Source organism: Eublepharis macularius, chromosome 6, assembly GCF_028583425.1.
Source record: "Eublepharis macularius isolate TG4126 chromosome 6, MPM_Emac_v1.0, whole genome shotgun sequence".
Classification (NCBI taxonomy): domain Eukaryota; kingdom Metazoa; phylum Chordata; class Lepidosauria; order Squamata; family Eublepharidae; genus Eublepharis; species Eublepharis macularius.
The window spans coordinates 60,948,081-60,969,010 of record NC_072795.1 but is presented as its reverse complement, the minus strand read 5'-3'; the positions used below and the strand labels follow the sequence as shown (position 1 = coordinate 60,969,010).

At 42.1% G+C, this 20,930-nt stretch overlaps 1 protein-coding gene across 1 annotated transcript in view; it reads right to left on the bottom strand.

The window, feature by feature from the left end:
• Nucleotides 1-20,930, bottom strand: part of DGKD (diacylglycerol kinase delta) — a 96,899-nt gene extending 75,969 nt beyond the window's left edge. Inside the window, exon 1 of the mRNA XM_054982516.1 lies at nucleotides 20,783-20,930. The gene's annotated coding sequence lies outside the window, so the exon portion shown is untranslated. The remainder of the gene's footprint in view (nucleotides 1-20,782) is intronic.

Genomic DNA, 20,930 nt, shown 5'->3' with positions numbered 1-20,930 from the left:
CCTTTCCCTTTCAGGCAGGAAGGGCACTCCAAGTACACCAAAAGATGGACATCACATTGGCATTGTGTCTCCAGCTCCATATTTTGACTGTTAACATACAGGATCAATTAATATTCTGCTTCCTTCGATTTAATGCTGCAGGTTCTTGTGATCCACTTTGTTTCCATCACATCCTGCCATTATGGAAGTTACTGACATCAAGATGAACATAATAGAATCATCAGATGATTCTGTGATTTATTTGGTATTAATAACAGGAAGGCCACAACCCCATTGGTACAATAACAACAATAACAACAACAACAACAATAACAACAACAACTGCAATTATATACCAGTCTTCTAGACACATTAGTGTCCCACTCAGAGCAGTGAACAAAGTCAGTGAACAATACAAGCTGGGGAGCTGGGGCTGAAAGGAGTGGCTTATCCAAGGTCATGACTAAGCTAATGGCAATAGTGGGATTTGAACCAGCAGCATGCTGATTTGGAGCCAAACAACTTAACCACTGTGCTATACATCTTATCAACCAACCAGCCTTGCTCTTCTAGCAATATTACTGTACTAAGAAGAATGTAAAAAGAGGCAGACTGTAGAAACTAGTTAATAGCTAAATCAAAAAGAGTCCAGTAGCACCTTTAAGACTAACCAATTTTATTTTAGCATAAGCTTTCGAGAATCAAGTTCTCTTCGTCAGATGCCTGATACAGTCTCTGTATCAGGCATCTGACGAAGAGAACTTGATTCTCGAAAGCTTATGCTAAAATAAAATTGGTTAGTCTTAAAGGTGCTACTGGACTCTTTTTGATTTTGCTACCACAGACTAACACGGCTAACTTCTCTGCATCTAGTTAACAGCTGACATATATTAATTCTCTAGCTATCACATACTAACCTTTCAGGCAACAAAATGACTATGGTTGTAACACAGTGCCTTTAGAGACAACACTGTTCATTTAAGTATTTGATAGAAGTGCGCACAACTGGCACAGGTATAATGAAAGAATTTGAGAATCATAATTAGGAATGCAAACAGGTTGTAAATACATTAAATAAACAAAGCTGCTTGAAATTCGGGTGCATGTTTTTAAACTAATTTAGGCTGAGAGGTAACTCACCCAAGGGGATTGAGTAAATTAAAATCTAAACAGGGGTTTCCCATATCCAAGCCAAATATTTTCACTATACCGCCTCACCAGAGCTCAATTATGTAGAAAAAAGGCTAGAAACTGATTTATAGCCAACACAGTTGTTCTCTAGCTATCACCAACGATGTTCCTAGCCAACAAAATATACTTCAGAGAAGACTCATAGGTAAAAACCATAGATAGCTGTAATCGGTTCATTAAAAATTCCAGACACAATAGCTATGTAATGAGTATGTGTTAAGACCAATCACAAAATAGCAAGGTTTTAAGTTCCCAGAACAGGCTGTTTGGTAAGGAAAAAAAAGAGGAAAGTGGTTTAAGGTCGTAGTAGAAAAGCCCCTAGCTTGCTGTTTGAAGAGTCTTAAAATGGAATGCATAGGATGAGTTGCAGAATTATTTGGTGCAATACAAGTTTCAAGATGCACCAAAGACTATTGGAACAGATAAGCAAAAGAAAAAAGAAAAAAGACTCCCAAGCAGGGAAGGCATCTGATTAACTGCTGTTTTTTATATTCTCAAAGTGAGGTGGGACATTTTAATTCACATGTCTTAGAACTACCAAAGCCCTTTGAGATAACCTTTAGCTAGCCACTCAAAGAACAGATTCTTGTTATAAAGCTAAACAGAAAAGCAACATGAACATTAGTAAAATAAAAGTGATGCTGCAAGTAACAGTAGCTAAAAAGACAAACACATCAATTGTTAAGTCCATAGAATCTGAGGAGACTGTTGGCAATATTTGTTGCTTTATGCCAATGGCCTTGGTAGGAAAACCTGTTGAGCCAGTCAGTGCTAGCCTGCCCACAATGCTGGTTAGAGGCTGAGTATACAGCAATGCAATCCTAAACACAATTACACCCTTCTAAAATCAAAGGCATAGAAGGGTGTAACGTCTTAGTATTCCTCAGTAAATCAGCTACCATAGAGTCTACCTGTTCCCACACCCTACTCTATACTCAACAATTCAGAAAGGTTTTCACTGCTGAAGCACCACTTGCTGCCTATCAACACACATCACTCTCTTTTCCATCCTTTCCCCACTATACTGATATGACATTAAATGTTCTTCTCCATGTATGATCACAGTTGTCAGATATTTCAGCACACATTACTGGAATTACAGGACCAATGGGAAGAAACAGCAAGATTCAAGTTCAATGGCACTTTAAAGACCAATAAGACCAAAAGGTGGGGGCTGGTTGGTGAATGGGAAGCAGAGAAGCGAACAGGGAAAGGTAAGGACATGGGAGCTGCCAGTAGAGAAACTGAAAACAGTGTGGGGAAGGAGATACGGGAAAGCAAGGTGCCCCTCCAGCAAGTCCTTGTAGGTTCCGCACAGTACAACTGGGTCGACCTAGAGTTGCCAACCTCCAGGTGGGTTCTGGAGTTCCCTTGGAATTACTGATCTCCAGGCAGCAGGGGTCAGTTTCCTGAAGGAAATTGCAGCTTTGAAAGGGGGGGGGGTGCTATGGCATCACATCCCCACTGAGCTCCATCCTCTCCCAAACACCCCTAGGCACAAAGCTCCAAATCTCCAAGAATTTTCCAAGATGGAGTTGGCAACCCTAGCCCAGCCTGGTTAGCACCACACAACTCAATCCAGCCTGGAAGCAAGCACTATGCAACTGGGCACAGGAAAATTTCCTGAGAAAATGCTGCCAGGAGGGTAAGTTTTGGCTAGTAGATAGGAAGGAGAAAAGAAAGCTGGAAAAAGGGAGTGGCTATGGCGGTTTTCAGGAAAGGGAATGAGGAAATAGTGGGGGATAGGAAAATGAGATTTCCTCTGCAAGTCCTTGCAGGTCCCCTGCTTGTGTATATATGATAATGTTACTAAAGAGATATATCAGTATATCTATATAGATATAAAATGTCCACCTGAAAGAAATTTGGAGGTATAAAGACTACTCCTTGAACATGCAAGTATCCATCAGGATTAACAAGTAGGATAATAAGGAACAGAGGCAATAAGAACAACAGAGACCACTAGAAGCAACATCTATCCAATACCCTGATTGCAGACACCAAAATTTACTTAATGATAGTAAAGCTAGCACTATGGGTGGTGCTTCACTGGAGAGGAAACAGCAATATACCTTAGTCCTATAGTGCGGTGGGCTGGATGATCTTTTGTGAACTTGTGGAAGAAACTTGAAGGAATCCCAGGATCTTGTAAACTTGGGAGCTCTAGAGGAGGGAGGGGACCTATACTTAGGAAAGGGGGAAATACAAGGGCTAAGCAACTGGAAAGGAAAAGGATACCGTAACAGGAGTGAAAGATAGAGAAAGGGAGAACTTGACAGAATCTACTACATGGGACAGTAAAATCGACCACTAACAACAAAGACTCTGGGGTAAGGTTCGGTCTTCTGCCTGGACTTTTGCATGCAGTGCTGCACTCCAAATGCTGTGTGGCTTAAAGTCAATATATTCTTTTTACTTCCTGATGTTGAATGCAGGTGCTTTTGTATAGAAGAGGAAAAAACTTGAGATAATCTAGAGCAAGTATATGACGGCACGTGTCACTTCTGCAGCCCAGTTCAACAGCCCACATGTGGCTTTTCAGATAATAGATACCAACTGAGTTCTCTCATGTATCACATTTCTATTTCCAGCTAAGTGTCTAGTATTTTTAAAACTCTTGTGTTGCTGTTGTTTCTCACCACATCCTGTGGCAATACAACACACAGGTAAACTATGCTGTTAAAAATAAAATGAAGTAGATTATCCTGTTTCGGACTGGACTTCTTAACTCATGAAGTTAACAATGAAGTTAACAATAAACAGCAAAATATTACAGATGATAGAACATTACTCAATATGTTACATTTATTGTCTTAAATAAAATAATTTTATATTCACATATCACTAAACATTCAAAGTATTTTATCATCTTTATCTTCCAAATTCTCTAACAATACTGCAAGAAAGGGCACTGTTACTCCCACTTCCTAGACAGGGCTCCATACAATCCAACACTGTCTTCAACAACAGTCTTGGCTCAATGACAGCGTGCACAGTAGAAGATCCCAGCTTCAATCCTCAGCACATCCAGTAATAACATCACAGGTATCAGAGTTGGCAAACATCTCTACTTTGAGACCCTGGATGTCTGCTGGTTGAGAGAGAAGATTATATACTGGGCTTTTATTCTTCTATGCTACACTGTAATGTGTCTCAAGTAAATTAATCCTTTGATCTCCTGCTTATAAGAAAAAACAAACAACACCTCAGACCAAATCATACAGTCACAGAGCTTGTAAGTGCTCAAGTTGAACTTGTTAATGGATGGAGAACTCCTGGAAAAAATGTTGCACCTATTCTCAGAATGATTTTCATGGAAAATTTCTGCTGATTGTTTTAATCTTTGACTCAAATCAAGTCAATCTTTATTACCACCCACAAGCCATACAGAAGTAGCAGAAACAGTGTTAATGAATTAATTACCTAAAATCATACTGCTACATATATCGTTCATCCTAGTATATCAGATAATGAAAAGGATTAGAGTTTATTAAAAAGAAAACAGGGTTGCACTTACCTGTAACTGTTGTTCATTGAGGTCTTCTGTGCAGATACATATGGAACTGCGCTTGCACAGGCCTACCAGCCGGAGGATTTTTTTAGCTTAAGATTTCCACTAGAGGGTGCTCGATGCCTTCCAGAGCGCAGATGCGGCTGTTTTCCCGCTCAAACAGCCTATACCTGAGAGGCGCGGCACCCTTTGCCCTCAGCTCCTCTTGCCGCCGCCCTCACACCAGAGTGAAGAGCATCAGCAGGGAAGGAATGAGTGCCTGCACAGAAGACCTCAATGAACAACAGTTACAGGTAAGTGCAACCCTGCTTTCATTGTTGGTCTTCTGTGCATTCCCACATGGGAGATTAGCGAGCTTCTTACCTGGGCGGTGGAACTTGCTCTTCATCGAAATAAAGACAGCAAAACAGCTGTGCCCATTGCTGTCTCCCATCTATCGAGGATGTCCAGGGCATAATGTCTCATGAAGGTGTCTGCCAATGACCACGTTGCTGCTCAGCATATGTCCAGCAAAGGGACTCCTTTCAGGAAGGCTGTCGACGTCGCCTGCAACCTCGTGGAATGCGCATGGACTCCCCAAAGGACAAGGTAAGTTGGCATGTTTATAACATACCTTAATGGTCTGTACCACACACCATGCGATGGTCTGAGAACTAGCTCCTCTCCCTTTCTTAGGGCCTGCGTAACAAACAAACAAACAAACAAACAAACAAACAAACAAACAAACAAACAACTGTCTGTCTACTCTAAACGCTCTACTACGATCCAAATAAAAAGTATATAAAAAACACTTCCTGCGTTACATGAAAGCAGAACACTACCTTTGGCAGGAAATATAGTCTAGGTCTCAGGACCACCTTCTTATTATGTATGTTCAGGAAGGGTTGGTCCATAGAAAGGGCCACTATGTCACTAACCCTTCTGGCTGATGTCACCGCAAGTAATGTTGCCACCTTCACAGACAATTCCCTGAGCCCACACATTACCAAGAGTTCGATATTAGACTAGACAGGACTAACTATAAAGACCACCGTGGAACTATCTTCCCTGTTGGCGGGAATGAGTTTAACAATCCCTTCACAAATAACTTTGAGGTTGTGAAAAAACTGTCTTTTTGTCCACTATCTTATGAAAGGCTGATATAGCCGCAAGGGAAACCTTAACTGACGAAACAGAGAGTCCCTCATCCTTCAAGTCCAATAAGAAGTTCAATATCGCAGCCAGAGGACAGGTTCAAGGGTCTACACCTCTCTCACCTGCCCAAGCCACAAATTTCCCCCACTTGTAGTGGTAGGATTGCCTGGTAGATAGTCTTTTGGCGTTCAATATAACGTCAGCCACCTTATCGGACAACTGTCCTGCGGTTTCAGCAGCCAAGCAGTCAGTCTGAGTTTGTTTACAGCATGATGACTCACCCCGTGGCACAGAATCAAGTCTGCCTCCTCGGGGAGGTGTCGGAAGATCCGGTTCAACATCTGGTATAACCGATGAAACCAGGGCTGTCTGGGCCAAAAGGGCATTTTGCTCACCATCCTTAAGATCAATGGTATGGGAGGGAACGCATAGAAGAGACTCCCTGACCAAGTAATCTGAAAAGCATCTCCCAGGGAGTCTGCTTCCAAGCCCCTTCTGGAGCAAAACAGAGGGGCCTTCTTGTTTGTTCTGGTCACAAAAAGATCTACCTCCGATGTGCCCCAATCTGCGAACACCGCTCCAATATAGCGATCTCGGATAGACCATTCATGTGTGTCTGATCCTACCCTGCTTAATCTGTCCGCAACAGCGTTCTCCACACCTGGAATGTGAACTGCTTGCATGTGCACATTTTGTTCTACAGCCCATTACCACAAACTTATTGCTTCTAAGCACAAGCAGCGAGAGGTCCTCCCTCCCTGCTTGTTCACATAAAACATAGCTGTGTTGTCTGTTAAAATCTGCACATTTTTGTTTTCGACTATATCTGAGAAAGGCATTAAGGCTAAACATTATCGCCCTCAATTCAAGGACATTAATATGCAAAGACATCTCAGAGTCCTCCCACTTGCCATGAGCCATAAGCCCTTCACAGTGTGCGCCCCAGCCAGCCGTGGATGCATAAGTGGTAACTATCACGTCCATACTCTCCAAGCCAAAAGGCACCCCATTGAGCAAATTATCATCCCTCAACCACCATTCCAGTCTTCTGAGTACTGGTCCAGGAATACTGAATTTCTTCTCCTGACTGTGTGCTGAGGCATGATTGGCCATAGCTGGACCATCCTCATGTGCAACCTGGCTAATGGCATCACCGCCGTGGTAGACGCCATAAGACCCAGAAGAATTTGGATTCTCCTAGCAGACTGGAACCTGTTTTTGAAAAACAGTCGAATTATTCCTTTGATTCTCACTGCTCTCTCCATGGGGAGAAAAGCCCTATTCAGTGAGGCTGCACCTATAAACTGCACCTATAGACTGCACCTATAAAACTGAACCCACTTGGCAGGGTGTACTCCAGATTTCTTATTGTTAACAATCAGGCCTAAGTTGGAGCAGGTGTCCAGTGTCAGCCCCACCTGTCTTTCCAAGTCTCCTTCTGATGTGGCAGAAATCAGCCACTCGTCTAGATACGGGTAAACTGAACACCCCAAGGTCCTCAGATGGGCCACAACTACTGCCACACATTTGGTGAAAACTCGTAGGGCTGTAGAGAGCCCAAAGGGGAGCACCTGGTACTGATAGATTCCGTCCCCAGAGGTAAATCTAAGATACCTCTTATGGGAGGGGTGAATAGCTATGTGGAAGTACGCGTCTTTTAAATCAATCACTGCAAACCAGGAACCCGGAGGCAGGAGTGTCTACCACATTAAGGGTGGTCATCCTGAACTTCTGTGTTTCCACTGACTTATTCAGTTCTCTAAGATCTAAAATGGGCCTAGAACCCCCATCTTTCTTCTCCACCAGGAAGAAGTTTGAATAGAAACCAAGATGATCCTGTCCAGGAGGCACCAATTGTGCTGCTCCCTTGTCCAGGACAGCCTGTAGCTCAGACAGTAACTCCGGCTGTGGATCGCGATCAGATTTACCAAGAAAATGCAAACACGGTAAGTAAGAGAACTCAATTTTATAACCGTATTTAACAATGTCAAGAACCCAAACATCAGTGGTGATAAGATACCATGCTGAATAGTAATTACTGAGCCTATCACCAAAATTGGCTAAGCATCCCAGCCTAGTCAGAAGGGCTTCTGGGTACTCTGCTGCTAATCCTTAGCAGGTTGTGATTACGCCCCCGGTCTAGACCGGGAGTTGTTTTCTCTTAGGAGGGCCCCCATGACCCGACTGATACGGGTCATGGATATGCGTAAGATTGGTAGGGCTAGTATCTGTACTGTCTGCCCCTATAATATAGTTGTTGTCTGTAAAGAGGCTTCACAGCTCCCAATTGTGTCAAGGGGAGAACACCATAGGACTTGGCTGTGAGTCTGTCCTTTCTCTTTTGAGAAAGGTACTCATCTGTTTTCTCCGAGAAAAGAGATTTCCCCTCGAATGACAGGTCCTCCACCTTATTCCTGGTGTCAATGGGCAAGGCTGTCGAACACAGCCAGACCTCCAAAGGACGACTGATAAGGTCAGGGCTCTAGCTGCAGCATTGACCGTGCTCCTCGCCGCATTTATCTGGTGTCTCACCAGACAAAGCACCTCTTCTATGATAACCTTTGCCAGAGGCTTCTGTTCATCAGGGAGCTTCTCATGGAAGGCGGCTGCCTTTCCCCAAAGGAAAATAGGCTGACATTATTGCCAAGTAATTCGTGACTTTTATACACAGGGCTGCAGAAGCATAAATCTTTCTTCCAATGGCATCCAACTTCCTTCCCTCCTTATCAGAAACCGTGGAGTGTGACTCTTGGCACTGACGTGACTGCATCTCCTCAGTCACCAGGGAGGAGGGGGGGAAGGATGCATTGACAGGAAAGGGCAGGAATCATCCCTGATCCTGTAGAGTGACTCAGTCTTTTTTGTCGTTGATGGGTTAGAAGCTGGCTTCTCGCAGAGAAAGTTCATGAGGTCCACAAATCCTTCGATAACAGGGAAGATAACATTAGATGTAGACCCCGAGTATAGGTATTTAAGGATCTTGTCCTTAGGTTTGGTTTCTAACGACGTGATGTCTATTTCCAGAGCTTTAGCCATCTTCCTGAGCAACTCAGAATAGGATTGAAAATCATCTGTTGGAGAGGCTTCACCCATCTCTCCCAGTGCCTCGTCTGGGGAAGGATCCGAGGGGACGCTCGGGCTATGTTCCCTCTCATAAGGATCAGGCTCAGGATCTTGAAGCTGAAAAGATGTAGCTCATTCCGGGATTGAATAGGGTCTCCTCCCAAATTCCGAGTAAGATGTTTGTGAGAATACAGACTTGGTATGGAATGGTTCCCCAATGTCTACATCGGAGAAGCATCTTAGAGTGCCCACAAGCGTAAGACCATTCATAGTGTGGGTGGTGTCTGCTCCTTCTGGACAATTGCTCCCTCAAGATCTCACCTTCCTCCATAGAGCATGTAACCGAGGAGGATCTGGGCCATGGTGAAGGGGTCTTCAGGAGATACCCTGTTTCCAGTTCCAAGGCACCTCCATTTCTCGGTTTGGCTCCGCTCGGCTCCTTGCTAGTTAGGTGCTTGGTCTTTGCCCGCTTCTTTTTCGGTGCCTCCGAAGAGGTTGGAACCGATCTCGGTTCTGAGGATTGGGCCTGTGTCGGCATGAGCGTCGATTCCGCAGGTTGAGACGACTCTCTCGACTTTGAGTGTTGGACCCAATCAGGCGACTCAAGTGGGTGCACAAGCGACGTAGGTTCTGAGCACTGCTTTTGGCTCCAACCTGAGTCAGAATGGGTAGACGGTTCCCTGGACGGCTCTCGGGGCTGAGGGGAGGTTGGTTCCGATTGGGATGTCTGGAGCGCCAGGATCGAGGTCAGGTCCGGTTGGCCCTCGGCACCCTCGGGTTGGTTGGCATCGGCTGATTTCGGTTGTGGACTCAGTACAGCCATCGCCTTCTTCCATAGCGCCACTTTCAAGTGGGAGGACCAATCTGCTTGAGCTTTTGGGGTAAAGGCTCTGCAGATCTTGCAAGCTTACAATCACTCACATTTTAATCTCACAATATACATGAGAAGTAGGTTACTTGCCTAAAGCCATTAGTGAGATTCATGCAAGAATTTAAACCTGGCTTTCCAACAAACAAACCCAACATTCTAATTACAAGGCCAAACTGGTTCTCTGCTGGGGGGTGGGGGGTGTCTTAAAATTCCATGGTCCTCGGGACAAGTCTGATAGCCCCTCCCCACACCAATTCCCTTATTGAAAATACCTCCCTAAGCTCATTCAGCCCAGATCTCCCTGGAGCACTATATAGTAATTAAAAACCAGTAAATTCTGCTAACAAAATTCTGAGATAATAGTATGTAACCCAGTATTCATACAAGAGGACAGGAGCAATATTATTCATCTTCTTCTATGTCTGTAAGTAAGTGCTGAATCTCTGTCTAGTTTTAAGATATGGACTCACTCATTGTAGAAATGTTTTAATTGTTTTCTATTAAATTACCTGTCTTTTTTTGGAAGTTTCTTGCTTATACTTTCCAAGACCTCATATGTTCTGATCTTTCCATTTATAATGCATCCATTTTTAAAATTTATTATATGTACTATGTCTCTGGGATTTTTCCATGCTCTTCCTAACTGCCGTATGTCCAAGCTATTGTACTGCCATAAGTTTCAGTTACTAGGGAAGCTATTTCTAGTATCGGAAATTTCTAATAAGGTATGTTGGCCAACTCAGAAGATGGCTAGTGGCAGTACTACTAGTGTTTATAGGTTTTGGAGTGCAAATTAGTGTGGGAGACATCATGCATTTTCCAAGCTTCAGTTCTCAACGCTCCTATGTTTCCAGCTATGACTGAAGAGAGGCCTAAGAGGTTCCAGATGGCTGAGTGCCAGAGACAGTGATAAATTTTATTAGGCCTCCACACTAGTCAGCATCCCGTTCCTAGAGATAACCCTCCTCCCCCACTTCCATTTTGGTGATTCAGTCACTGATATTTTTTAAAATTTATATCCCGCTTTTCTTCCAAATGGGGAACCTAAGTAGCTTATCACATCTCTTACTCCACTCTGTCATCGGAGCAACAAAACCAAGAGGAAGATTAGGTCAAGAGTACAGGACAAACCCAAAGTCTGCCACTGCGTTTCCATGGCAGAGCAAAAATTCAAAACCAGTTCTCCCAGGTCCTAGTCTGACACACTGTGCCATGCCAGCTCTTTGTCACCTGCTCATAACCTAAGAATCAAAACCAGAAATATAAAAGATACCACCTGTTCTTCAAGACACAAAGATAAAATCTACAGAATAAAATAATCAAAGAATAGGAAACAGCTGATGTGAAAACTGATGCATCTAAATAGCATCTTTCTGATCAGATGCATTAGGAATATTCTGGAGGAATTATCTTGCCAATGGCTAAGATGCAAGGAAAACACTCTTGAGATTTATTGCAACATTTTCATTCTTTTAAAATTTATCCTATTTATAATCCACCTTTCTTCCTGGGACTCAAGGCAGATTACACAGAACAAATCAATACAATCAATGGGGTGGGGTATACCAGGGAGGATAAAAAGCAATGATTTTTTAAAAAATAAATAAAAAATAAAAAATAAAAAATAAAAAATAAAAAATAAATAAAAAAATAAAAAATAAAATTAAAAAATCGGATTTTTAAAATTTAAATTGGATTTTTTTATTTAAATTGGATTTTTTTAAATAAAATGCTTTTTGAGGAAAATATATTATCATCCAAAGGTTATTCCATCATGAAATAAGGATTAGTTTTTAATTATGTAGCATAAGGCTGTATATGTTTAAATTTTTTGGTAAATACATTCCATTAATCCATTCACAATGTCATGCTCTTCCAGAGGTTTCTGTAAGATTACCGGGCAGTTTCTCTGGCTACAAGATGTTATCACAGATGCTTGGTTTTGCAGTTCTCAAAACTCTGAATTTGTGTCTGCAGAGATCACATGCCTCTTCTTCACAGCAAAAATGTTATAAAATGAACAGAGTTGAGAAAAACCTTAATCCCATTGTTCTACAAACCTATGTACACAGAGGGTAGATAAAAAAAAATGATTTTTAAAAATTTTTTTTTAAAAAAATCAAAAAAATCGGATTTTTTTTATTTAAATCGGATTTTTAAAAATAAAATGCTTTTTAAGGAAAATATATTATCATCCAAAGATTATTCCATCATGAAATAAAGATTAGTTTTTAATTATGTAGAATAAGGCTGTATATGTTTAATTTTTTTGGTAAATAAATTCCATTAATCCATTCACAATGTCATGCTCTTCCAGAGGTTTTTGTAAGATTATTGGGCAGTTTCTCTGCCTACAAGATATGATCACAGATGCTTGGTTTTGCAGTTCTCAAAACTGAATTTGTGTCAGCTCAGCAGAGATCACATGCCTCTTCTTCACAGCAAAAATGTTATAACATGAACAGAGTTGAGAAAAAGACCTTAATCCTATTGTTCTACAAACCTATGAAGACAGAATCAACCCCCTCAGTGCTAAGTTTCAAGAAGTTCAGTGAATAGAAACAATCTTTTTCTGATTGTTTGGAGTGGAATAGATCTGCACAAGAAGAAACTAAGTGTGAGGAGGGAAGGGCAAGCAGTACAAAATGAAAGTGAAACTTTTTGAGCACACTACTGCACAAGTCTTTGGATCTTTTGTGTGTATGACCTGAGGTTTATCACATTCTTTCCTTGGAGGAAAAAACCTATAATGGCAGCAGGCTGTAAAAGAGACCCAGTTTGGGAATACTTTAATGAAGTTCCTTTACCTATCGGTAAGGCAGGCATCTACTTGCATATTAAAGTTATACCAGCAAGAATTAGTCTTTATGTAGAAAACTATGATTTAAATCAAGCCTTAATGACTAGTGATTTAAATCGTGATTTAAATCGTGATTTAAATCAGTTTGATTTAAATCAAATCCACCCTGGAATCAACCCCTTAAGTGATAAGTTTCAAAAAGTTCAATGAATAGAAAAAGATTGTTTGGAGTGGAATAGATCTGCACAAGAAGAAACTAAGTGTGAGGAAGCAGGGGCAAGCAGTAAAAATGAGTGAAACTGGAGATAATTCACCTCACAATAATTTCATAATTATCTATAATGTGCTTCTAATAGTATTAAAAATCAGTATTTTTATATAACTGTAAAACTAATATGAACAGTTGTTATTCTAAAAATGAAATCTTCATCTAGTTGTATATTAAGGTTATAGCAGCAAGAATGAGTCTTTATGTAGAAAACTATGATTTAAATCTAGTCTTACTGACTAGTGATTTAAATGGTGATTTAAATCAATTTGATTTAAATCAAATCCACCCTGCAATAAACAATACAATAGGAGTTTGGATTGCAGAAACCTGGAACCAATCAGAAATCTGAAATAGAACTGAAGCAAAACATATATTAACATGATGTATTAAAACGATGCAAAAATTATGTAGTAAGCTCCAATTTACAGCGACAGTATGAACTATACACAGTGGTACAGACCACAATTCCTAACTCATTACCCAAGTTTGCTTCAGAACCATTTTGTTATAGTACAGCCCTATTATCTTTGTAGAAAAGCCCTCTTGGACAATTCAAGTCTGCAAAGTTTGTAGAAAACCAGGAGAATTATGAGGCAGTCCATTCAATAAGCTAGGGACCACAACACAGAATGCTCATGTACAGGCAGTTGCTTCAGCTTCAGGTTGGCTCCCTGAGCTTCTCCTGCATTTTTGTCCAAGAGGGGAGGGAGAGGGAGAGGCAGGAGGGTGGCAGGGAAGGGGAGGGAATGGCCAATCTGTGCAGGAACTCTCCTGTCTGTTTGCCTTCTGTGGGAGACACTGGTTCAGTTGGGCTAAGATTCAACCAGGCCCCTTGCTTCAGTTTGGTTTCGGTGGAACTCTGTTTTGACATGATTCTCTGGTTTGATGTTGGTCTTGCTTTGTTTTGGTTCAAGGGGGATTCCATTCCCTTGCTTCAGTTTCTCTGGCTTGAAGTTGCATTTGGGACTATGCCTCTGGCCAGTGGCTGCCTTGCCCCTGTGTTTCTCTGCCTGGGAGCCAGCTTAGAGATTTTTCCACCATAGAAAACAATGGAGAGTGGCTAGGTGCACCTTATTCAGGGCCCCATAGAATTGGAGCCCCTGGGCAGCTTGCTTTGGGGGAGAACTTGGGTAGTGTGGGGAGGCTTCGTAGTTTGGTTCTGTTGGCTTTCTATGTGTTGTGCTTGCATTTGGGAGCGTGCCTTGCCGTGGCAGCCATGCCCAAGTGTGTTTCTGCCTTGGAAGTCAGCTTTGATTTTTTCCCCACAGGAAACAAGGGAGAGTGGTTGGGGTACCTTGTTCAAGGGCCCATAGAATTGGAGCCCAAGGTCCTGAAACTTGTGGGGGTCTTTATATAATGGTTCTCTGCAAATTTGGTACAGTTTGCTTGAAAAATAACTCTCCCCAGTCCAATGGATAGCCCCCTGATAGATTTCCCCATATAAAATAATGGTCAAATAAATCTGGGATTCTCTACTTTTGCCAAAACGTATTAAAGCATCTAACCCAGATTTCAGATAATCTGTTCCCCTCCTCCCCAAAACCCCAATCTGGATTTCTTTGATTTTGGGTAGGGATGCACACCAATATATGGCATTTCTTCTGATAGACCTATGCTACAACCAGTATCAAGATCAGAGTGATTTTCAATATTTTATCAGCAAATTTTTTTGCAAATGTATCACAACTACTATTCTTAAGACATTAAAAGCTCAGATTTTGGAGTCAGCAGAAGCCAAGCTACCTTGAACAACTGGGGTGGTCATAAACTCACTGAGGCAACAGTAACAGAAATAATTTTTTTGTCGCTGTCACCACCACCACTTCAAAAGTCTTCCAGTGTGCTCTATAGCATGAGATTCAACAACAGTTCTTTGCCAGTGTTGTTACAGACATCTCCCAGCCCTCTTCAGGTCACCCAAGATAAACCAGGCGGCAAGGATCCACCTTAACGGCAGGAGAGGTTGACAGACAGTGACCTTGTTGATAGCTTCAAGAAGTTTCACATTCCACTGCAACCTCAACAGAGCATGTATTTGGAATCTGAAAATCCCCCAGGGCGTTCTAGAATCCTGTAGGATCCATGAGCCTCTGTGGGTGGACCATTTTAACTGGGCCTCCTTTCCAGTGGGGTGTCAGGACCACTTTCACATTTTTTCTTGAGTAGATAGTAGATTAAGTCTAAGGTGTGATGTCTTTCATGTGTTGGGCCAGTCATAATTTGAAACAGTCCCAAGTCAAAGAAGCTGTGAAATCCAGGCGAGGTAGCCCCAGCATGAATGTTGAAGTCCCCTAGAATGATCTGTCTTGGTGTCTCCAACACCACATCTCTGGGAGCACATCTGCCAACTTAAAAGGGTGCCCACTGAGGAACAAGGTGGACAGTAAGCAAGCAGAAAGTCTAACCTATCTGTTAATTCCTAAAGTAAGGAGCATACAGTCAATGCTAGTGATAGCTTGCACTAGAAACCTGTGGAAGTTGAGCCTGTGGACTCACAGAGAATAACAGCCATACCTCCTCCCTGGTCACCTATGTGGGGTTGGTGGCATTAATTATGACAGACACACCACATCATTTCCTTCCAACCATGTCTCTGTTATCAAGACAGGTCATTTTCCTCTTCTTGTAATATCCCAAAGATGTGTCATTTTGTGCCTCATGGTATTAGCATAGAGGTGGGGGAAAATAGGGGTCCTTGTAAAGTAATTCTTTAAATAATTCAGAGAGTAAATTCATGGTTGTGAACCCATACTATAATAGTAACATGCATATATCTAACTATATAGCACATTTTTATCCTTCAGTCCAAAGCACTTCAAAGAGAGCCAGTTTGTTGCAGTTTGGTTAAGAGTGGCAGGACTCTAATATGGAGAATCGGGTTTGATTTCCCAAACATCTACTTGAAGCCAGTTGGGTGACCTTGGGTCTGTCACAGCTCTCTCAGAGTTCTCTCAGTCCCACCCATCTCACAGGGTGATTGTCATGAGAATAAGAACAACACAATTTGTAAACCACTCTGAGTATAGCATTAAGTTGTCCTGAAGGGAGGTATATAAATTGAATGCTGTTGTTGTTGTTACTATATTATTTATTAATACCCATTCTTTCTTTCCAATGGGGACCAAAGCAACTTACATTGTTGTCCTCTCCTCCATTTTATCCTCACAGCTACCCTGTGAAGTAGGCATGTGAGTGGTACAAGATCGCCCAGCAAGCTTCCATGGAAGAGTGGTGAAGTAAAACCTGGGGCTCCTACACCACACCGGCTCTCCAGATATTATCTTGCAAGTCTTAAAACAGGCCCCGTAAGAAGGGATTATTATCCTCATACAGCAGAGGTGAGGATGGTCTTGCTTTAGACCATCTAATGGGCTTGTGGAGAGGTAAAAATTGAATGGGGGGAAGCTCTCAGATCACAGTTCAGTCTCTTTGCCATTACACTACAATCATTTTATACCACAGAAAACTCTTTTAACTGTTCAAATAAAAGGTATAGAAAAAGTAATGAAGCTACTTTGGGGAGAAATAAGTTGAGAAAAAAATGCATCTTCAGGATTAATTGGAAATTAACTGAAAATATTTTATTTGCTTAAAGGATTGAAATGTAACAATAAGCCAGTCTTCTAAAAAACAGCCTTTTTAAATACAGTCCTCAATCTCAAAACAACACATACACCAATGCAATCAGAGTGCCAATAATGTGTTTGTTCTTCCCTTTTCACTTCTGTCTCTAACTGGGGGAAAAAAGATGACCAAAAGCTAAAAGGGAAGTAGATGAAGAAACATATACATGATGAAGGCAGCAATTGCTCAATCTGAAATATCCCAACTTGTGTTCAGAATCTGACACTGCTTAGCTAAAGATTTTCAGCAGATTAAAGCAATGAACGTTTAATGGCTATACACAATTTCTGTTTATAATCCTTATACTTAAAATGTTTATATTCACATAGCACAAGCAGAGTGTTTAGGCTTTTCCCAGCCACAATGACGTAGGAAATGATGCAAAACATGGTAAGTGATTAAGAGGGACTTCAGAGTACAGTTCAGCCTTTTTGAACTACAGCAAAATACAAGGAACCCTTCAATGTCCTATCTCAAAAACCTGTCAGTTACGCAGGAGAGACTTCCACTCTTAGGAAAGGACTATGCCTCGCTGTTTCTATTTGCAGCAATGCTTAGATTCTACAGTTACATATATGAGCAAGATTGTGGCATCCTTCCTGCCTATTCCTAAGGGACTTACTGCAATATGACAGTGTAGTATTTGAACATAATTCAAGTGTAAGAGGCATAATTTCAAGCATTCATCCTCAGACAGAATGAAATTCACACGCTTTCTCCAGATGCAAAATGACAATCACCTGCTTCAAAACATGGATTACTTACTGTTCAGCACATTCAAAGGATTTGGCTGATTGAGTAAACAGAAGGGAACCAAGCAATAACGACCATTTTACAAAGAGGAAAGCACTGCCAGTGACTCTAAACTGGGGCTACTTCCACTGCAGAATGATTTTTCATGGTAGTCTGGTTGCTGCTGCAATTCTGGGAAATCACCTTAGCATGGAGATTATAGACAGCCCAGGGTAATTCATTTTCTCTCAAATTTTAGGAGTGGTTTCCCTTTCACATCTGATGTGCACTGAAGTCCCTTCCCCCAAGCTGTGTTCTCACATGAGCCTCAGGATTCTCTTTATTTTCAGGAAAATGAGAAATGAAGCATTGCATAAAAATAATGCGATACCTTTAAAAAAACTTTCAAAATCACACATTTGCAGACACCTCCAATGATCTCCTCTCTAAAAGACTGGCTGATCTCTGATTGATTCCTTTATGTTTTTAAAGAAAAACCATGAGTAATGCTGGATAGGAATAACACAATACCTTTAACAATCTTTTTAAAAACCTTATATTTGCAGAGCCTCTGATGATCCCCTCCCTTCTAAAAGGCAGGCAATTCCTTTCTGTTATACTAACTGTTGCTAGGGATAGCCCCTTTGGGGTCATCAACAAATGAAAAGAGTAACTGACAAATAATTGACTACCTCGGCTGTGCGGAAACATGAAAAAAAGATGCCACTGAGGTGGCAGAAACATGGGCAATTCTTGGTATGGAAGCAGCCCGATATACAAGGAGGCAGAAAAACAACTCAGTGCTACTACTCCAGAGTCAATAATGGTTTTGACTATAATGATTTCTATGAGGTTTTCCCTCCCACAGTAATTGAATTACGCATACTAATTTGCACAAGTTTGATGGACGGCTTCTTCACGTTAATTTTAGAGCAGTTTTTAGACTTAATTTAATACAGAAAATGACTGTATTTAGAAAAATAGGGTAATACAAGGACTTGTGGGGGGGGGCATCTCATTTTCTCCTCCCATATCATGTCCTCTTTCCTTTCCCTTTTCCTACTTACCTTTCCCCCATCCCCCTTTGGATCCTTTTCCTTATGGCCCAGTTGTGTGGTGCTAGCTGAGCCAGGCCCAGTTGTATGGCGGAGAACTTGCAAGGACTTCTGGGAAGTACTTCATTTTTTGAGGTATCCCTCCCCCTGGCAGCCACCATATGCTCATATTTCCCTACTCTCCTTCACACCCACTAAACAACTTACCTTTTATCTGTCCCACATCTTCACGTATATTCATTAATTTACTTCATTTATATATTGCTTTCTTCACAATGGAGACACAAAACAGCTTACATCATTCTCCTTGTCTCCGTGTTCACAAGGATCTTGAGGGGTAGGTTAGGCTGAAAGTGTGTGACTGGATCAAAGTTACCTAGTGAGCTTACACAGCAGAGTGATGATCTGAACCTGGGTCTCCCACATCCTACTCCAAAATTCTAATCACTACACTGGCTTTGATAGCGAGAGGGGGAGGCTACTGTTGAACCAGGCCCTGCAGTTGCTTCTGGGCCTAACCCTAGTGAGTCCTCCCGCAAAGGCCAAAACAGCCCTGAGAAGTGCCCTGCCCCTCCCCCTGCCTTTTACTGACAGAAACCAAACCTGGAATATTGACTAAACTGTTGTGGTTACCTAACAACAGCCATTGAGGGCATCTGGTTAAAGCTACATGAGCTCCTTTTACCATTTTTTTAAAAAAATCTCCCAATGTATTTGGTTCTTAGATTTCAGATTTTTCTGCAAACCTAGGGCATTTTTCAGGTGTGTGGGAAGACCCGTCTTGTCTATTCATGGCTTCAGTCTCCAGATTTAAGTATCCACTGATCAAGGCTACTTGGCTATTAATATATAAGATGCGCAAAGAGCTCTAGTTTTTCCCACCTTTTTCAAATATATGTTGAGAATCCTAAAACAGGTACCAATCTTCTTATACTTCAGGCTGAAAATTATGGCATGTGTGCATGTACAATGGGAGCTGAATATAAATTCAGTGCACATGCACTACGCTAAATTCCATCTACATGGACTACACGTCCCTGCATTCAGTCTTATACTGGACTCCTGCCCATCTGCACTGCAGATAGGAGATAATCATGCAGCCCACACACAAAAATGCACTCTGCATGCCTGAAGGAACCATGTTAACATAGGATTCTCACACTGCTACACTGTCCCTATATTTGGGGACACTGATTCCTACACTCCTGCTTGAAGGTTAATATACTGGAACACTGGATGTTGCCTCTGCAATATCTCAGAATTGTGATCCATTAGAAGCTTCCCAGGAATCTTTATTCTGACTTTTAGTACAAAACTGAGAAAGTAGTAGTAAAACCTGAAGGAAGAAAATATAATATACTGCGGTTTTAAAAACTTCAATATTATTCTACCCACTCACTCTCACATCTACTGTAGACCAGTGTACAGTCTGCAATTCTCTGCCTCTGCTATTTGGACAATCACAGATAGCCTGCTTACAGAGACTGGATACATCCAAAGAGGAAGGTATGATGAGACAGTTTCTCTGCCTTTAAATGAGAAGGGTACTGCTGACCTACAAAGCACTATACCATCAGCATTCCAATACATGTTATGCTGACTCTTTAGAAGACAGCAAATCTCTTCACCTATGCACCTTTCCCTTTTTTAATTGCTCCCTAATATGATTTCCAGTTCAAAGTCCTATTATATTATGCCAGAGACACAAGAATTTTAAGTGAAGCTAGCTAATCCTTCCAAGATACACAGCAAGGCTTGGTTTACAGCCTGCAGCACAAGCTCCCCAGAGAAGTGTCTCTGACAAGACCATCATCTTTTTTTCCCCCAGCCTGGCTCCTACACTTTTAACCATCTTATGGCATTCAGAAATTCAACAGCAGTAGTTTTTCCTGGCAGAGAGATGCGTTAAGGAAGGTTTCCTCAGTTGAATTTCTGCCTATCATGCAACTGGTCAAAAGAATCTCCAGAACACTGCTTTTTTAAAAAGTGGCAAAACTTATTCATGCTTGCGAGATACACACCAGGGACCTTGGATGCAGGCTCCACAACACAGGATATCACTCTATTACTGGTTCGAAGCTTGTTAGAGGACACCCATACAATAATGAAGAATAATAAAAACGGTGCGGAGGAAGACTGGAAGGAGGCCTAGGAGGCACCATCGGAGCAACTGAAGCGTCCTGGGAGAAGAGGGGCGGGGGTTAAGCCCGCCAAAGACAGCGGCGGTGATGGGGAGGGGAAAGAGAGGGAGAGACCAAGCCACAAAATAAATTAGAGAAAGATAAAAATGGGCTCTCGCAGTACTAGCTCTAGTAGGGGATTCAGGGTGGGAAGAGGATTGTAGCGAGGGGAAGGGAATAATGGTGGGAGCAAAGATAGATGGACGTGTTACAAAGCTATCGAGTACCCAGGCCACGCAGGGGAGAGCAGGTTACGTGAGCAAAGAAAACATGGGATGAAATGGAGGAAAGGAAGACGAGAGGGGGCAGTGAAGGAGGCAACCTCACACTCCCCTCCAGGCCCGACCCCCACAGCCCCTCCCCGTCCTCACCTTCTGGCGGATCTGCCCAGACGTGGAGACCTTACGAATGAGTTTCTGCGGAGAGCCGGGCTCTTGCTCCGGCTCGCTATCCGACGACTCCTCCGCCGCCACCGCAGGGGCAGCGGCTGCAGCGGCGGCGGCCCCGGCCTGAGGCTGC